The 21048-nt window shown below is 45.0% G+C and overlaps 1 protein-coding gene across 1 annotated transcript in view; it reads right to left on the bottom strand.

Annotated features, from left to right (window-relative positions):
* LOC125740811 (cadherin-18) overlaps positions 1-21048 on the bottom strand; it is a 137461-nt gene that overhangs the window by 85502 nt on the left and 30911 nt on the right. The window contains exon 2 of the mRNA XM_049012468.1: positions 4547-4610. The gene's annotated coding sequence lies outside the window, so the exon portion shown is untranslated. The remainder of the gene's footprint in view (positions 1-4546; positions 4611-21048) is intronic.

Raw genomic sequence — 21048 nt, 5'->3', positions numbered from 1 at the left:
GTACATGGCCCTGCACCAATATATGCTGGTTAGCCTTGCCTCTGCATACATTGCAGAGCGCAGCAGCCGGTCAGCATGCAGCCAGAGCTCACAGCAATGCCCCCTTAAAGTGCTAACAATAAGCCCCTGCGTCACAATAATGAAGGAAAGAGAGCCTTAGTGGGTGATTGCCATTAGCAATTCTCCTCTGTACTGTTATATTTTATCCAGAACAATAGGCTCCGGGCAGAGAGCAAGCCCTGGCCATCTCACAGACGTTGCTTCCGGCTGATACAGCTTGTTCTCAGGCACCCGGCTGTCAGGCCTGGCTTTAACCCGTCCGTACGTTGAGAACCCTCTACTCCTGATTTACCCTCGGGGGAGGGGTGGAGAACCTCATACAGATTAGAACTGTACCCTTTCATCACAAGATGCTCGGCAATCTGTAAATGTCCAAAATGACAGCGGTCTTATACCTCTGGTGGGCTCCAGTTTACAAGGACAAGCCTCAAGATGGCAGGTGTAAAAATTACCAATGTCATGGGGACCATGACCACCGGGGGGAGATTAACTTATCTGGTAGCACTAGGCTGAGATCAGCATGGACACTCAGGTATTACCAATTTAATACCTCCAGGGTCTCTGGAGGTCACAAGCAGGGGCACTTACTGCACAGGTTTACCCAAGCTGAAGCCCAGGGGCCACCACTAATCTCAACTATGCTTGTTTAACCCTCTGAGGTCTAGGGGTAGGGAACACACTTTCACTGACTGGGGCATGGTCACACATTTCATTCAATATCATAAACTTAACTCATGGCAAATAAATTATTTCTAATATATTTGTTTTGGCATTAAACTCAGTGTACTTTGTAAATATGTCAGATTTATGTTTGTAATTTGACATCAAAGTATAGACATTGAAAAAATGCAGTTTGGAACACTTGCAGAAACATTATAAAAGTACATAGTAAGCAATGGTGGCAGTTTGTTTTGATCCCAGATATCTGATCACCAAAGTCTTGGCTGCATGAAGATGACTAAATGGTGTAGTTGCAACATTCAGTTGGATAAAAAATAAAAAAAAAATATGTAACTCATGTTACTATTTCTGAATATGTAGCAACTTTCATGTGTATGCATGAGCCATTCACACCTGGCCACATCCCCCCCCCCTTTTATGGTGCTGATGGAGATGTATCTGGATCGCGTTTCACCACTGCGTTGTTCGTCAAATTACCATGCAAATGCGATTTGAATACGTGGAAATGCAGCTATTTATAATGCGAATAGCGATCTTCAGGTGAGGGCAGCACTACACGTCCCCGATTCAGGTAAAACAAAGAAAGGTGACATGGTTTACTTTGCCCATTTAAGCTAATTTTAAAAACTTTAATACTTACAACAATGGACGTTTTGAAAAGAAGACAGATTTCGGATTTAATCAGCGTTTTTTCTTCATGTTTCTACAATAAGATTTTAGCAAGTTATGAACTGAAATAGACGAGAAAGATACGAGGCATCACCGGCGATGCTGTCGGTTAATACATTTTAAACAACTTTTACACTTGGTCCCCTTCGTCTCTGGTCGACAACTTTTACTGTTGACTACACCAACTGCACCACCGCAGAAAATACTAGGGGTCCTAAGTGAAATCGACCAGGGGCCTCTGGCCGCTGGCTAGGAGCTCTGCTCCTCAGGGGCTACGTGAGCCATTATTTATGAGCCAAAAGAGAACTGCGGGCAAATACAAAGACGATGTTATGTCTTAAAACCCGTGTGAAGGGTTCAGTTGCTGCTGAAGCTTTTTCTGCTCCTGCTGACGACATAAAGTAATAACAGAGTCCAGCATGTCTGAAGACGTGGACCATTAATGGAGGGAAGGTCCTTTCTGCACAGAGGTGTCAGATGGCGAGGCCTGTAAAAGCCTTGGACCTGGACCTCATCTCTGTCCTGGGAGGTCGTACACTCCTCCCGACTCTCCGTCGTCTTTGGTGACGTGATCAACAGGTAAGGGCATCGACTGATAAGGTCCGCCACCTGGTGTCACCCTATCAGGGAGCAGAAGGAAGTACATAGCTGGTTTCCATGGTAGCACCGTAAGCAAGGAAAACGGCTGCCATGTTTGATGTCTGTCATTCTGCCATGTTCTTGAGAAGCCAAGTTTCTGAGATGTTTGTGCCCAGTAAACATACTTGACTTATCTATGCAGAGAGAGATGGGTACCCCATTTTGGATGAAGCGATATGGCTAGTGCATAAAACTTCTAAATCTTCTCCAGTGGGAAAACAGCAGGGTGCTTGCTGGGAGTGAAACCCGCAACCATTTGGTTGTTAATCAAGGGTCCTTAACTGCTACATTCCTTAAGCGCAGCCTCATTTCCGGAACAGTGGTGGCCATCTTGTTGTAAAGACCACTGAGAGCTCTCGATATCCTTCCAATCAGTGATGTTACCACCCCTTTCTGCTTCGAATAATTGGCCTTCCTCAACACACGGCTCTGCCTATGAATGTAATTCCTGGGCGAATCTCCCATAGGTGTGCCTGTATGAGTGAATGGTGTGTGAGTGTGCACTGCGATGGGTTGGTGACCCATACTGAGTTATTCTCTGCCTTGTGCCTGTATCTTCTGGGATCGGCTCCAGACTGAAAAGGACAAGTGGGTACAGAGAATGGACAGATGGGCCTTGTTCTGGGATCCAATCCCACCCTCAGGACTGGAGTGCCCCTGTCCACGGACACAGAACCCACTGAGCCACAAGCAGAAATGTGAGACAGAAAACCCATCTTCAGATCCTTAGTATTCGTTTCCTTCTGCCCAGGAATGACTCAGTGTCAGTCGGGGGCTCAGTCACTGATGACGCTGTCCAGATCTATACACCAACAGGGAGCCCGGTTACGGCCGCGCTCTTGGCAGAGGTCAAGAGCAGCACTTAGATCAGACCTCCACGCCGTACTCTCAGTGCGTACCTCACAAAGCCCCTTCAAACCATTTATCTGCAGCCGAGTTTCCACTTGCTCCGGGATTTAAAAAAATAAAAAAATCATCTTGATTAATTACTGAAATCAGTGCTCCTGTGAATCATTCAAACGGGGGGGGGGGGGCGTGTTATTTTATTTCTAAGAGAGCACTAATTATTAAAATTAATTCTTTGTATCCATAGAACCACAAACTCATACAGTTTGTGAACTGGCATCTCCACCACATGGTGTGTGACTCAGGACCCCCCCCCCCCCACCTTGTACTGAATAAGCAGACTGGAAGATGGATGGATGGATATAATATTAATGACATATACGTTCACCTTCCTTAATCATAAACATGAGCAGCAGACTGTGATAGAGAAGGGCAGAACCTCAGCTTTCTAAGTAGCCGTCATTAATGACTAGGGTGGTGCTTTGCTTCTTCTGCTCCTCAGCGACGGAGAGAAGCCTGAGAGCCCAATTAAAAACAACAAAAAAACTAGTGGTTTCTCCTTTCGCCGAAAGAGCACTTTGTGTTTATTTCAGGTCCGGATTACAAAAAAAAACAAAAGACTGGCGTCTGAGCGATGTTGAAGGAGTACCACGCTCGGCTCGTTATTCAGGATGACCGCTGAGACGTATTCGATTCCCGGGAAGCGGGGGAATTGAATTAGATTCCCTTTGCAGGGAGAATGGCGAGGGGGGCAGCGCCCCAGGGATTAAAAGCACAGGGTCACCGTGTCTTTTTTTCTGACAGTCATTTTAAGCAGGCACTACCGGCATCCCCCCCCCCCCGAAGGACCCAATTGCGGCTCCATTCCTCACTCAAAGGTCAGCTGCGTTGTCTAAATATCTCAGAACTCCTTCCCGCGGCCTGTGATTTCCCATGCAGACTATAACAGCAAACAAAAAGTAAAATATTGCATTAGCAAACAGCAAACGAAAAATAAAATATTGAAATATTGTTGCTTCTTTGAACTCAGCCCTCAACAGAGTAGTTTTCCAATAAAGCAAATTGAAATGGAACAAACTTGGATTTGCTCTCATTTGCTAACGTGCTATGAGAATTAATTTGCAGCTTTATGACTGTGAACCGTACCGGCCTGCACATCGGCGGCCTCGAAGAGAAACATTGGCAGGCATCTCCTGATTCTCAGCACCTACTGCTGCTATCCTCCAGCCACAAATTAAACATCTTCCACCTTATTAAACAGAAGCGTTTTATGATAAGGAAGCAATTAGTTTTCATAGCGCCCGACGACAATGTTATCTAAGGTTCTCCTGAAGGTACTGGCATGAAAATATCGCAAGATGCACTATGCCGATGTGAACATTTTATTAAATCCTCCATTTATGACCTGATTTCTCCGTTTGGGTCCCGGCTAATTAAAATCTTCATCTCCACATCAAGCCTGGAAGTATGGAGATCGACATGTATCGCTGGAATTTGCATTTGGCAAGATGATCTGTCACCTGAAGTGCAATTACTGGCTACCATCCCCAGATTAGTCCTTTTGAACTCCCTACCAGTTCTGACATCTGCGAGAACATCTCATGGGATGGAGCACTAGGTGCAGTGAGATAAGGGCTACCTAGACACCTACCTGCTCTTGCCTGCCTCTTCCAAAGATATGGTCTCTCCAGCTGTCAGCCTCGCTCTGTCGGTTTCTGAAATGAAACGAACAGAGCAGCCGTTTGGCGAGCGAGCTTCCTGCATTTCTCTGTGATGCCGGGCTTAGGCCATAAGTCCAGCATTATAAATAAACCATGCAAAGTCCCGCGACCTTACAAACAAGCAGCTCGCCCCCAAAACAAGATGCCCAGAGTCCACAGCACACCTCGACTGGGACACGAGAGTGCAAAACACAGACCTGCAATATAAAAATTTCCCAGCTCCACATCTAGCAGAGCCTAACCTGGAGACTCAGGGCTCATCCCAGACAGCATGGGAGGGGAATGCAGACGTGGACTGGAAAAGCAATGAACCGGCAACCTGACCTGTTTGTTTTGGAGGGGACAATGTGTACAGTCCATACTCAAGGGGGTGTTAACACTCACACTTTCGTTGAGATTTTATCCGGAAGTTTCTAGTAAGTTCTAGAAGAAAATTTTGTGGAGTTTTGGAATCTGACGTGCAGGGGTTGTATGCAGGTTTGAGGCTAACAAGAGCGCTGGCCCCAGCTGTGCGCTGATTGCTCTGCTGCCCTGTCACTCTCCAATTCACAACATATCATTGGCTGACCCTTTGTATGAACTATGGACCTTCTTATGCTTCCCGCCTTAAACAATCCTGGAATCACCCTTGTGAAGACACTCAACAGCTAAGCAAGTCCGTTGTCACGTACGCTACTGTTTGCCCAGCAGGGTCGGATCCTGTCAGCGGACCCAAAGGCTGTCATGGGAATAATGAAAGCGTTCCATCACAAGGTCCTCCGCCCCTTCCATCACAAAGAGCTAAGTGCCCACACAGAGGGCCCCCTCATCCCTTTTACATTTGGGTAAATGTCACGGTGGAATTTTGGCACTGCATTATTCAATGGTGACAAACGAAAGGACAGAGTGATCCATCTTTATGGACACGGGTACAACGTGGCATTTGAATGTCCCCGAAAAAAACAAGGCAAACTGAAACCAGGAAACTCATCCAAGCAGGACACAGAAGGGAACCCTGGCATTCAACCTGGAATGCTCCAGGAAACAACCAGTATTCCTGAATAAATGGGAGAGGCATTTAATCTGGAATACTCCTGGAAACGTCCAATATCCTTGAATAAATGCAAGAAGAATTCAGCCCAGAATACTCCAGGAAGCATCCCAGTATAAATGGGGGGGCAGTAAACCATCCATCACTGTAACCACTTAATCCGAACTGGGGTCGCAGGGGCGACCGGAGCCTATTCAGGGAACAACAGACGCAGGTGGGAACCAACCCTGGGCGGTCATCCAACACATCCGCAGGGCGCACACACACACAATTGCAGAGCCAATTTAGACTTGCCAATGAACCTGCTCTGCACGCTTCTGGACTGTGGAAGAAAACCAGAGCCCCCTGTGGAAACACACACAAACAGGACCCAGGATTGAACACAAAACCTACTTGCTGTGAGGCAGCAGTGCTAACCACTGCACCAGCATGCCGCCCCAGGGCAGTAAACCTATTATCTAAGATTCAGTATCCATCTCCAGAACAAATCCATCCAACATTTGCAAGGCTGAGGACTTGAACCCACAGCTCGAACCCGTAACTCACCACTTCTAGCTATTTCGTATTTCCTGAGCAGGGTGACAGACATGCAGTGCTTAACACCACTCCAGTTTATCATGACACATCAGACTGTTGTGCGGGTTGTTACCACTTAAAGAAATATTTCCGGTACCGGTCCTGACCTTTCAAATTTAGCTTCCGTGATGGAGAACCTGACAAAGATCTTATGACTAAATTAAATTATTCATCAAGGACCTCACTGGTCTGAATAGTGAGAGGTGACGTGGCCCTAACATCCATCCATCCATCCATTGTCCAAACCGCTTATCCTACTGGGTCGCAGGGGGTCCGGAGCCTATCCCAGAAGCAATGGGCACGAGGCAGGGAACAACCCAGGATGGGAGGCCAGCCCATCACAGGGCACACTCACACATCATTCACTCACACATGCACTCCTACGGGCAATTTAGCAACTCCAATTAGCCTCAGCATGTTTTTGGACTGTGGGGGGAAACCGGAGTACCTGGAGGAAACCCCACGATGACATGGGGAGGACAGAACTCCACAGTATGTGACCCAGGTGGAGACTTGAAGTGGCCCTAACAGTGCCGTGAAATTCCTACCGTCACGTGCGAAGAGTCCGATGCTGAGGTTGGCAGAATAAACTGAAATTACAGATTCGTAAAGACCACTGGACCTTCCTCCCAGCTGACAGTCTGTAGTTTAGTGTGTTAAGATGCTGTACCTGTGATCAAATTGGTCGCTTGTTCCAATCCCAAGGTCGGCAGAGTCATACAGTAGTAGAATTTGGCCCGTGAGCAAGGCCCTTTACCTCATTTGCTCCAGGGACCTGTCACTCAAAAATGTCTGTCACTTTGGGGAAAAAAGTGCCTGAATAATGAATAAAACATAAAAAGGATGTCATGCTTCAATAGGACAACAGGTTTCTTGGAAAATGTGTCACTTTTCAAACTCACTTGCCACGTCTGTTTCAACTTCACGATATTTTCAGACGTTTGAATGAAACTCAGAACCTCCAAGGTGTGAGTTGATGGGACCTTGACGCCTGTAAGATCCCGTCTTTTATTGACAATGATGGATCCAGCTGTCACTTGTGGCGATGCGTTACCATGAATTACTTTATTTTCAAGCCGTGTTTTTGCTCTGTCCCAAGGCTAGCGCTCTTCATCATGACACCGAGGAGGGTGGCGGGGCATTTGGAATTACAAATGGAGGCCACATGTGGTTTCAACATCTTATGCAGCTTAGCTACCACGTGATTTGCGGTTCCTTTCATTGAAAGTAACTTACGTGACTTAGGTCGAGTTCTCTGGACGAACCAGTGGGAAGAATGTTTGGCGGTGAAACAGGAATCTCTCTCTCCCAATCTCAGATTTGACCATGTTTATCTCTCGCTAACTTTCTCCTTCCCTGGATTCTGATCATTTTTCAACGGTGCTCTTTTAATACAATGTGTTGCTAAACTGCTGTGATGTGTCCGTAAATTAGTCTGATAGCTTCAGATCTGCTTGTAATATAAAACAAAATCCATTGACTTTTAAAGAAATTACTTTTAATTGACTTTTATATAGAAATAAATTAAAATGAGACACCGAGAGCTATAGTTGCAATAAGCAGAAAGGGAAATAAATTGATCATTTACAGGTGCACATCCATATTTTGAATAAATACATATATATTATGCATCATAGAACGTGATTCATGATCAAGCAGTATTTTGTATTTTGAAATAACATCATGCGGTCAATAGAATAAAATGAAAAGGTCTACTTTAAATATATAGTTTTATATTTTAAAATGATAGTTAAGTTGACCTGAAACTGCTGTTCTCAGATTAAATCAGAAGGTGACATCAATACGCAATGTGCTACGCTGTGTGTGTGTTTGTGTGTGTGTGTGTGTGTGTGTGTGTGTGTGTGGGGGGGGGGGGGGGGGGTCTCTATACCAGAGAGGTAAAATCGTAGCAAATACACATGCAAATGTAAAAACGTTATATATGAAGTGAGTACCTCGGGGTAGTATTTCCATTCTGCTTTATTTGCAACCTAAACGTCAGTCGGATCTGGTGTGTGTGTAGACTGTCATCGCATAAACACAGTGACTCGACAGATTCCCAGATGCGCTTGGGAAAAATCGCAGGCAGATTCGGTCTGCGAAGCTACAGTACGACACCCAAGAAACGACAGCGATGGAAACCCGAGTCCAGGCGATCTCGTAAGTTTTTTTTTGGTTAAATTGTTAAAAGAGTTACAGAGATATGATTTGGCTAAATTCATGCGTACAGCGATGTGCAAAATTAAAGAAAGTGACGCTTAAATGCTCTTTATGTTGGTGAAATTCCATGATATTGTCCATCAAAGTGTGTTAGCTTAGCCATTAGTCTTAGCTTGCTAAAGTCATGCCAATATTTGCAACAGCACAAAACACACATGCATTTTACGACTTTAACAACCTTACCTTCTATGGCCAATCAATACCTCATTGACTTTTCTTTTTAACTAGTTAAATTAATTTACTTGGCTGGGGGTGAAATTTAACAGATACATGGAACGCCTGAGGTGCCCCTGAAGAGAAATTTGGGAACTGAAGCCGTGTTCATCTAGCCATCCAACTGGACATGAGTAACTTTTTGGAGAAAACAAGGAATTATTGCAATTTTTATTGCGATACTCTTAACATGCATATGCTCTAATGTTAAACAGTGGACACTTACCATGCAGATTAATAGCTTTAAACATCTCCTTTGTCTGCCTGAGGCGTTTGCAGTGCGGCTGCTGTAGGTAAAAGCTACCTGAACCAAATGAATAGCTTGTAAAATGACACCTTTATCTCTGCTGAAAGCCTGCAATCCAGTTATAAACACAAATATGCCGCTGAGCTATGTCACCTAAAATGAATGTCTGGATGGCGAAGATATAATGCAGGGTCTGATTGAATCTGTCATGGTTACAATTCCGAGCCCCCCGCTGGGATCTGATCCACCGACCTACCAGCATTAAGTGATCTGTCCCTCACTTCAGACCGCAGAGGTTAATAATGTCAGAGGAAGTACTAAATCATACGCTTGGACCTTGTTTTATTTAATGTTTTTTCCCAGCCTTGTAAAGGGACAGAGAGGTGAGTCAGATGAATGGGTTCATTAATATGCAGGCGGACATTGTTAAGGTTAATTTAATCACATGGTGTGTGTGTGTCTGTCAAGGCCCACCCACTTAGCCTTTTCACACAATTCTGGGTTACTTAGCGGCTGTTCGCTAACAAGCAGGCAGAGAGGTCCTGTCCACACGCATCTTCAATCGGGCCCCTGTGGGCCCTCATCTTGCAGCTAAGGAGCAGGTGGATAGCTTTCAGCCAGTGGCTGAGAGGCTGCCCCCTGCGCTCCCCCCCCCATACACACTCTTTGATTTACCCATAATTACTGGCTGTTCAGCAGACGATGGTGCTAATGGCCTCAAACTGAGCAGTCAGACATAACATAGCAGCGTCAACTTTAGCATGGTGGGCGGTTGGGGAGATGAGGTTCGTTTAATTGTCTTATACATGCATCTGGCCAGTCATGTGACCAGTCACCTGAGCAATCATCTGACCAATCAGCAATCACACTGGTCTCCCATTACAGGACAACATCTCCCCTGTTACTTCACCTCCTTAATATTAAACTCATTGCTTATGTGATGTAATAGTTGGGGCCATTCGATACCGTCCTGACAGTGTGGTAAGAAGTTTGACTCTCAGGCCCACAGACATTCACTGGAGTCCAAGCACCCATAAAATAATGCAAAAAGTGTTAAATTCCATGATCATTAAGGTCAGTATTACCTCATCAAGCTGCTGATCTCCATAGCAACTTACCAGCTTAGCAGTTAGCCTGTAGGGACTAACTGAAACATACATAACTGGAGCACCCGTTATCACTGTTAATGAGTTGTTAAATGTTCACAAAGGTTTAGTAATGAGTCACTCAGAGCAGTAGAATAAGCAGCTTTGCGTGTCGCTTCTACTTTCAGTGGCAGAGCTGTCCCTGGCTCGGACTCCCGGCAACACTGGTCACGTGAGCACACGCCAAGCCGAGGTCAGAGAATTCTGGGAAACGTTTGAAATATAGATATCATAACGCACTGCCTGCCATCTTAAAGAAGTCATCAGTTCCCCGGTCCCAGCTCCTTTATGACCCGATCGATACCAGTGACATGTCATGATGCTCCTCTCGACAAAGGACAGAACAAACACTTATATTCTGAAAAAACTGGGGTGTGGGGGGGCTATTTTCTCAATAACATTGTTCAGGGAAGACCAGTCTCATTTTCTTTTCCCGGAGGACGGCCGCCGGCATCTTTGCACTATGGGCTCAGTCACGTTCGTGACATTTTGTTGCGTGCGGTGACATTAATCAGGGCCCCTTCCTTAATGTCACCTCACAGAAGATCACTGCCTTCCTGTGTGGCTCTTAAATATTCTTTATGCAGCTGTGGTGGAAAGTTAACGCCGCATTTACCGATGGGCTGCAGTGTTTAATTAGATGTAATGGCCCAATAAAGTGGTGTGAATGGACCATTGTGCTGTGATTTTGGAGACATAGTGTTTATCAGGCTTTTTAATTTCTGTCTAACATGATTTTAGCCTTTGATATCACTGGATGCCCAGTAGTGCCTGTGCTAATCTGTTGTGCTTTGGTTTTGGCAGTGGGCTATTCAGGCTCTTTTGATTCTCCTGAGCAGGGATGATGTGCGGCCAGGACCTCAGTAGAACAGAAATCTACACCGGGAGTGTGTGTGTGTGTGTTTGTATGTGTGTGTGTGTGTGCATGGTGGGGGAGGTGGTATTTAATGGAATAATTTCAGAATTCAGACAGTCATACAGATGCTTCCTATACCGACTAAATCAAGAAGATCCAAAATTAGAGGAATTTTGATTTTCCGCACATTTTTCACAGCTGAGTATTAACGGAACCAGTTCAGGTTTCGGTAATATGCTCAGCTGGTCTGGATCCACATTAATTTTCCCTGCCTCTCCTGAGGCTACGGGCTGCGAGCTACTTGATTATTCACTTGCTAAACTCTAAAGGAGGGGCTGGGAGTAGGGGGGAGGGAGTGGGCTGGGGGGCACTTTTATAATGATGTATTTTGATCGCAGAATGGTCATTACGCAATGATATCGAGGCAAGGGTCTGGAAAATGGATGGATACGGGGGGGGGCATATTTTAAATGAGGAAATATTATTCACATCCAATCTGCTGTGTAGCATATTCCAGCTTCCATATGGTTCCCAAATGATGGACGTTATAGGAATCCAAAACAGGGCTGCAGATTTTGGCCCGCGCCGGAAATTCCGAAAAGACATATCTGCATTCCCCACCTATGAACCTGTTCGTTTGGTCATTTTCATCAATTTTTCATAACTGCACTTCCCAAGCAGGGTTTCAGCAAGCCTGGGACATATCCCAGAATGCTTTGAGCAGAAGGCAAGAATTCCAGTCCATCCGCGTTTAATGCACACCAGAGACAGTTCAGGGCCACCGATTCGGCTAACTGCATGTTCTTGGACTGTGGGAGGAACCCAGGATACCTGGAGGTAAGCCGGAAGGAGAAGGTATTATAACCACGCGCACACGTGGGCAGGGATGGAACCAGTCATGAGGATTGAGGCCACACTGTAGGAGACCGATACATTATGACATCATACGTCAAACGGAGGCCACTGCAGTGGTAGCACAATAAGCGCAATCATCACCTTTGACGTCGGTGAAATTCCACACTCTGGGTTAAAGTGGGATCTCATTCCACACCGGCACCAACGGTTTTCCCAGCATCCAGTAGCGGCTCTTTTCAAGTCATGAGTATTGAGTATCGCTTATAGGCCATTTGGGAACTGTGTGGATTTTTAATGAAAAAACCGCAAGTTGCTGTCCAGATGCAGTGATCATTGCAGAGCTCATCGCGGGGGAGTAGTGTTTCCTAAGCCATTTGAAATAGCACCACGGTCCCTTCAGGACTTCATCCAACCCTGTAAAACTTTTACATCATTGCAGCTGGTAAATTACCCAAATCTTTGACATGAAGGACCCAGATTTCACAAAATCCGATGTTTTGGTGACTGCAGCGTCTAGCAGAACTCAAGTTTCAAGGTTTCAAGTATGTTCGCAGGAACATGGTGAAATGCTTATATCACAGTTGCAGCAGATGCGACAACTGCATGGGGGGGAAAATAGGACACCCAGCAGCGCAATACAAGACGAGACAGCGCAATAAGTATGACTAATAAATAAGTCTGAAGAACCAAACAACATTGGGGACCACAAACAGGGCCCTACTTTGTCTTCGGTTTTCCCTTTTTAGGAATGATGTTGTTTCCGTAGTATAAACTAAGGTAAAAACGTGGGGAGGCTCAGGTTAAGGAAATGCCAAGGGCAATTCCCTTCAGGTTGCTATGGAGATGTCGAGATCATGGGATGCTGATGCAGCACTGGTCCAAATCTCTTCCCAGTATCCTCCCTCCATTCAAAACAAATGACGACTTCATCGAGCAGCTAACTCAGCCTAGCGCCAGCTACTCTTGCAAAGGATCCCCCTGTACCTTTCTCAGTCCATAATAAATCATCAATTAACTATTCTTGTCAAAATGAAACCTCTGAAAGTAATTGTGAGTAATAAATTGAACATAATCAGAAATAAATCCTGTTCAGAAGCCTATTCTTAAAGACCGACCTGTTAACCTGAAGAAAGAAATGTACAATAGGTATTGTGGTCATAAATCGAGTATGGTATCTTTAACAGGCATCTGTCTGACCTACTGCTATTATACCACGGATACGGGACTTGTTAAAGCCATTAACAACGTCTTGCTATCTTCTGACAGCAAGACTCTCTCTTTCCTGTTTTCCATTGACAGATTTTGAGCAGGCCCTTTGACGGGTCACACCTCGAAGTATGCTGGCCGGCGAAATCCACATTTAAAACCATTTAATCCGGGAACCAAGACACAGAAGTGAGCACTTCCGAGATGGGATATGCATCGCTTTGACCAGTGGTCATTCATGCAAAATGCTTACGATCTCTCGAGCCTGTGGTACGCAAATTGCCATGAACTAGAGAGGGAACAGGCTGAAAAACTGCAATGTCTTCATGGAAGGGAGAAGAAATATCTTTCTGCTGGGGAGTGAAGCCCATGTGCAATCCATTCTGCCTTCTTCCAGCAGACTTTCCCCGTACAAGACGATTTATTATGAAGCCATTACAATATGATTCCATTCATTGCACTGTTACCGTTCATTGTCATGTATTATTTATTGTTGCTGTTTATTATTGTGTCAATGTCTCTTTTATACTGTCTAAATGTGTGTGTTGTGCTACTGTAAGTCTGCAATTTCCTTTGAGATTAACAAAGTATCTGCCTGTCTGTCTAATAAGGTGGGATGACCTGAGATGAACTCAAGCTGTCGCATAACTCACCTCGACTCATGCACCACCCCCTCCCCATCATGCAAATCTGATGAAAAAACTCCACAGCACTGAAATCATCTCCCGCTCAGTGCATGTTACTCTAACAGCAGTGCGACTTCCCTCACTTAAAAATGCAGCACGCAGCAAAAATGCAAATCGCCAGCGCTGGAAAGGCCAGCGGCGGCTGAGCTGGGAATCTGCATCCAGTGCTAGCAGTGAGCTGGGACTGGGTAGCGTGCCATGGAGGTGGTGTCTCCTGGCACCAAGCACAAAGCACCCAGCAAATAGCAAATCATCCGTAGTCGAGCGGCAGGGGGTATGAAAAGTGAAATTTACATGCGTAAAGGCGAAAGGATCTCCACGCACTTCGAGAGTATCCGTCATCTGAGAGAACCGATCTTTCAGCAGCTTTTGTGTGTGAAATATGGAAACGCACGTCAATGCCACCATCTGTCTCATCGAGAAAAGGAGGTTGTCGCCTCGGATATTTCTAAGCCTGCATTCTGTCGCCCCTGCATTCATCACGCTGCCCTTGAAGACAACATGCACCTCCTAAACATCCATCTGACAGCTCGGACCCACCTCTATCACCTCCTCCTGCTTCTGGTGCTCAGTACCAGCCCTCGGCGTCACAGGAATAGCTATAAAGGGCTCGTAAAAGCGTTATATGGTATAAACATCTATAATTTCATTTATTGCTACTTTACAGACACACAGTGACCATCTCCAAAGACATGATAGATTGTTTTGCTTCAGTAGGGTTAACGTCTGATATCGCACCTCCTTAATGATTCATAAACACAGATATAAACATGAATGCAAATAGATGACATTTTTCTAAATCATTTATGAAGCCTTCATAGATAATTCCCTTATAGAAATTGTTGCTTTGCAGGTGGTATTTGTTTCAGGTAATATATCAATGATTCAAGGTCACGGTGAACGCAATTCCATTTGACCACAGCAGCGCTCTCTGTAGGTGAGCGCAAATCTATTATTAATGTATATGACTAAGCAGAAAGCAGACAGACAGAAACAAACTGACAGAGTCCCTCGGGACAGGTCCACACAGTCCAACAGAGTTTGCGTCTCACGTTTACCCATAATGCTTTGTTGTTTTATGCCCATAATGCCCATTGTTTTATAAGTAGCTTTCTCAGCCAGCGACTTCTAAACGTATGAGCTCAAAACAAATATCCACAAAGAATATATGTTAATGAAACAGAAAGATTTAATGTTTGGTCTGGTCTGCCTCCATATCTGGGGACCGAGAAAGGCAGAGAGCAGAAGACTGTGCTATGCCATTAGCAGCCAACAGGAGGTGAAATAAAGGGTTTGTTACCTGATTTTAATTAACAACTTGACCTCACTTCCAGTTAAATTACTCCACAGTTTTCTATTTGACGCATTTCTGAAGAAATTACCGTTAAGTTTCACATTATGTGCCATAAGAAATCTGTTTTTCACAAAAAGAATAAAAAACAGGCATCAAAACAAATTGAGAACATCAACTGAAATTCCGCTGTATTTGAAAGAAAGCAGAATCCGCCTCACATCTCCCTGCCTGTCAGAGGTTCATTACAAAAACACTGCACTACCTCTTCCTCAAAACCTTGATTATCTGATTCAATTTATCCTGCTGCTTTTTCACACCCAGAACACATTCAAATGACCCATCATAAGTTCCGCCTACCTGGGCTCACATCATTGGCTGCTAGCCTGAATGCCATAGCCTTTGACAAATGAGCTCCAAGCAAATGCCACCTGTGAACGGTCCGGTCTTGCGCACTGGTTGTCCTGGCAACATATGTGCCTCCTGGTGTACCAGTGTGACCTTGGGCCAGGCCTGGTCCTGAGTGCCACTTCAGGCTTTGTGTTGCAGGGCAAAGAAAGGCCCTAATAATAATAAAAATAATAATAATAATAATAATAATAATAATAATAATAAATAACAATAATAATAATATCCCAGAAATATGTGGCTGTGTGGAAGTGCATATGTAAATGTTCTGGGACAGGTTGGAAAATGATACAATATTTTTATTTAAATTATTATGAATAATAATATTATTAATAATAATAATACTATTAATAGATTGTTCTAATGGACACAAGGGGTGAATTTCTAGTTCACAGCATTTCAATTAAAACTCGCAGCGGAGAATCAGAGCCCGAAACGTGCCCCTCCCTCTTCATTTCGGCGACTGTCAGGGGCCATTAGGAAGAACTGCGGCTCCGCTGTCCAATTATTCAGCACATCATCGGCGATAAACAACTCCCTCGAGGGGGAAGAATATTTCTATACAAATAAACTCCTTTGCGGCAAGTAACATGGTAAATAGATGGTCGCCGTGACGATATAATTGACGTGAACATTGAATTGATTTAATACAGTAATGACCGCAGGGGAATTGCTCCCCGAGTCGGTCACACATGGCAGGGTTCCTCTCGTTATGCGAGATAGATTTGCAAGTCAGAACCGGCGCACGATGCACGGAGGTGTCTCGGGGTAAGGAGACCGCGGCGAGGGTCGACAGTCGCTATGAGTTTACTTATTTATTCACTGTCTGTACCTGTACCGCAGCCGGGAACACTGCAGTTCCCAGAGGCTTTCGGGGGTGATCGTACCTGACGACTTAGTTTGTCCTAGAAATGTTACACACTGGAAGGCGGCAGGGCCTCAACTATTTTTTGGTGTCCGAGACCATGAGCAAGCACAGGAAGTAGTTAAGGAGCCACATTTCAGCTCAAGGACTGTCTCTGAATGACAAAATACAATAAATGATTAAGTAAAAACTTAGCTGCTCTGCTTTTTTGTGAAGCAAAACACTTCAGTTTAAAAAAAAAAAAACTGCTTTGCGATTCAATATCAAACAAACACATTTTGTTGAATAAACGAGGTTCTGAAAAAGCCTTTCCGTACGCTGGGGAACACAGAGTATACATCAGCCATTTCTGGGTGATTCTCTATGTAAGAAACGTAGAACATTGTGTTTTGGAATTGAAAATAACCTGCTATGGCATTTTCAGGAATGACATTGAGATGGATAAACCGGTGTTTATAAAATGTTTCTGCCGTTTGTCCTGTATCACACCGTCGTCTGTCCTGCATCACGCCGCCGTCTGTCCTGCATGACGTCGCCGTCTCCTGCATCACGTCACCGTCTGTCCTCTATCACGTCGCCGTCTGTCCTGTATCACACCACTGTCTGTCCTGCATCATGTCGCTGTCTGTCCTGCATGACGCCGTCTTCTGTCCTGCATCACGCCACCATCTGTCCTGCATCACGCCACCATCTGTCCTGCATCACGCCACCGTCTGTCCTGTATCACGCCGCCATCTGTCCTGCATCACGCCGCCGTCTGTCCTGCATCAACTGCTGTCTGTCCTGCATCACGCCGCCGTCTGTCCTGCATCAACTGCTGTCTGTCCTGCATCAACTGCTGTCTGTCCTGCATCAAGTCGCCGTCTGTCCTGCATCAACTGCTGTCTGTCCTGCATCACGCCGCCGTCTGTCCTGCATCAACTGCTGTCTGTCCTGCATCAACTGCTGTCTGTCCTGCATCACGTCGCCGTCTGTCCTGCATCAACTGCTGTCTGTCCTGCATCACGCCGCCGTCTGTCCTGCATCAACTGCTGTCTGTCCTGCATCAACTGCTGTCTGTCCTGCATCACGTCGCCGTCTGTCCTGCATCAACTGCTGTCTGTCCTGCATCACGCCGCCGTCTGTCCTGCATCAACTGCTGTCTGTCCTGCATCAACTGCTGTCTGTCCTGCATCACGTCGCCGTCTCTCCTGCATCAACTGCTGTCTGTCCTGCATCACGCCACCATCTGTCCTGCATCACGTTGCCGTCTGTCCTGTATCACGCCACTGTCTATCCTGTATCGCGCCACTGTCTGTCCTGTATCATGCCACTGTCTGTCCTGTATTACGCCGCCGTCTGTTCTGTATCACACCACTGTCTATCCTGTATCACGCCACTGTCTGTCCTGTATCATGCCACTGTCTGTCCTGCATTACGCCGCCGTCTGTCCTGTATCACACCACTGTCTATCCTGTATCACGCCACTGTCTGTCCTTCATCACATTGCTGTCCTATATCCCCCATGCATTTGTCCCCTCCCCTGCAGTCATGGTATAAATATTTCACTGTGTTCCTCCGAACACATCTGGTAATAACACTTGAAACTATAGGCAAGACACAGCTGAGGCCTTAAAGAAAATCACATTCATGAATATCCGTCAAAGGATATTGAACAGTTAAGAAAAATCACTTTGGAAAAAAAATCTTCTGCAGTGTAAGGCAATCTTACCCTATTTAATGTGACATCTGCAGATAAATAGTCCAGCAGGAGCTTAGGCTCAGCCGGAGCCCCCAGCAACCAGGGATTCACCACCTCCCCCTCATCTAGAGGACACATTGTTACCTTGCCCATTCGTAGCATTATTAAGTCTTAGGGCTGTTGTGTAATTGGTAAAATTGGAAGCCAGCTCTTGGATCCACAGAGGGACCATAGTCGATAGCTTGCGATTGCTTTCCGCACCCCTCTGAGCTAATTTGCGTGGAATCACCAACCCCTCCCTCACTGCTTATTTGCAGAATGGAAAAAGAAAAGCACCTGCCTGTTTGCTTTTCCCGATTTTTTGCGCTCAAAACGGTGGTTTCAATATGCAGCTCGAAGTCAAGTGCCTTGCCTGAGCGGTTGTGTTTTAATCAGTGCTGAGCTGGGCCCCCATGGGCTGTACATGCTCACCCCAACTCCAGGTGTGTCACCAGGTCGGGCCTTTTTTTTTTCAGTTTCCTCTGTCTAAGTACGAAGTGAGAACTTTTATTCTAACTAATATTATGTAACTAATGCTGCATACTCCCGTATACAGAGAATCAGATAAAATACAAAATATATACCCTGTTACCACGCCTCCTCGCTTGGAATTAATTGGTTTCATATTGCTTTTTTCCACAATGCCTGATTATCTATCTATCTATCTATCTATCTATCTATCTATCTATCTATCTATCTATCTATCTATCTATCTATCTATCTATCTATCTATCTATCCAATGTCGGTCTGTCTGTACACTGCTGGCAGTAATAACAACACAATAATAATAGTTTTCCTCGATTGCTTCGGCAGATTTCAAGTAACATACTTCAGACTCTCACGAAGGTAAGAGCATTTCTCAAAAGAGTTCATGCATATAGCACAACACTATGGTTTAGCTGCAAAAGTCTGTAACCCAAAACAATAAGCTAATGGCTCAAAAGCAAATAATTCCACAAATTAATTAGGTAGTAGCACCAAAATGAAGAGTACATCTGGGTACACAATAACAGCATCAACAACAATAACATGTCTGTAAATGCCCCTTGTAGGTGACTTTGTATCGCCGTTAAGGCCTCCAAATCGTCCCAGCAAAGGAAACACCATGGATCAAACTTCACGCTTCCACCCTCTGCGTTGTTCGGTGCAGCTCCCCCAAGGTCTCACGAAGATCCTCGCTAATATTCCGGTCTAATTTACTCACCAGTTCATTATATGTATGTATATGTAGGCTGGCAGTTCTACCAGTAGCTGTACAAGTGCATAAAAATGTCAGAAATTCATTTTTTAATCCATTTATGAGGTCAGGCAGATTCAGCACGGGAGACACACAGGATTCACCCATAATGCTCAGCTCTTCCTAAATCTGCAGAAGAGTAAAGATGATTATGACTGCAATTCTGCTCCTCTCAGTTCCGGTGATCTCCTCACCTTTGTAACGGGCCTCAGTTCCTTCGCCCCTTGTTCTGCTGTTGAACCTTCATATTTTGTTCTGAACCACAAAGCTTTTTCTGAACACTCCCTACGTCCATCCATCTTCCAATCCTATTCAAGGTCATGGGGTCATTTGTAACATTAAATTTACTTAGCAGGGACTTTTATCCTAACCAATGTACATTTTTGAGAAAGAACAGTCAGAGTCCCTAGAGCAGTTGGGGAGATTAGGTACCCAATGGTTACATCACTCTGTCTACTTTGGGATTCTAACCCATGACCTTCCAGTCACAGGTATATCAGTGTAACCCACTGAGTTACACAACAGTCCCGTTGCAACAATGTCATTTCAAAAATGCAAATATGCATGAAATGAGCACCATTAAGGTGTACAAACATGACTAACTGCAAAGGCTGCTCTCACTGGGGGGGGGGGGGAGTGGTCTTCATAAAAGCAGAGGTATTTATTTTATGCATCTTTCGCGATCAATCGCTGCTATCCAACATGTACAGCATCTTGTGTCAGACATCTGCACCGATTCAAAACATCGATCCACGCTAAGAGTGAATTAAACGCTTCATCAACCCCCCACCCATACCCCACCCCACCCCTACCCCCACCAAATCCATAATATTCGACTTGCTGCAATTTACCGTCAAGATAAATATAAACATCCATCCTGGACATTTGTCGAAAATGCAGACCGCTAATGTTTGTTTTGCTGGTTAGCGGTCACCGATTTGTCAAATGCTGGGAGCAGGAGTCTGCGTAAATTGCGAGGAGATGGGTGTAGAAGGGAGTCCATTCCTGGGATGGATCACATGCTCTCACCTTGGCAGACTGATGCTGTGTCACCAGCCCTTTTATTTACTTCCCCAGTGCCTCATTATGCATCATAATGAACCTGTTCTGTTCTCTCAAACCTAGATTCCAGAACCTCCTCATTGGACCTGATGCCTATTTTGATTACACTGTTTTGTTGAATGTGCCAAGTGGAGGCAGCAGAAATGTATCATACAGCAGAAATTGGAATTTAATCCCTATGAATAATCTTCTGGATATTACATCGCCTTTTAATATGAATCTGAAAAAAGCAACAAATGTGATGTTTGAGGTGATGATTCCGCTCTTCTTTCCTTTTCTTTGCTGTTTATTAGCTTAAAATATTTCCCCTCATTTCTTTAACATGCAGTAATTTGTTTTTGCGTGTACGAGTGATTTGTCATCACAGTCTGTTTTAATTGCGCTGGATTTGACATATTATTTTGACAGCGTGTGTCTTGGATGAAACATGAGTTGCATGCGGTCTGTTTTCAAGGCCGCTGCTGTGTCACACAAGTCTAATTCTTCCCAGTTAGGGAGCAGGTAATAAACCAATTAAAAAATAAACATTAGGCTCCTTGTTGCTGATTGGCCAGCGGAGGGTCAAAGCCGAACACACATGTATACTCTGCAACTTTTCAGGATGGATGATACCACGGTGAGTGAGGCTCTCAACACTTACGCTGCTCCCTCTGTGCTGACTACACAGCTGTTACGGGGCAGCTAGCATCTGTATGCTGATGAAGACAAAGGTGATTTAACGATGTGTAGGGATTTAGAAGGGAATCAGAAGCTTTTTGCTCCTAGCATGCGGATTATCTCAACCCTGAACACGATTCCAGCACGGGAAGGCCAG

Source organism: Brienomyrus brachyistius, chromosome 4 (assembly GCF_023856365.1).
Source record: "Brienomyrus brachyistius isolate T26 chromosome 4, BBRACH_0.4, whole genome shotgun sequence".
In the NCBI taxonomy this organism is placed as follows: domain Eukaryota; kingdom Metazoa; phylum Chordata; class Actinopteri; order Osteoglossiformes; family Mormyridae; genus Brienomyrus; species Brienomyrus brachyistius.
Note: the sequence above shows the minus strand (reverse complement) of the source record. Positions and strands in the feature narration are given on the sequence as shown.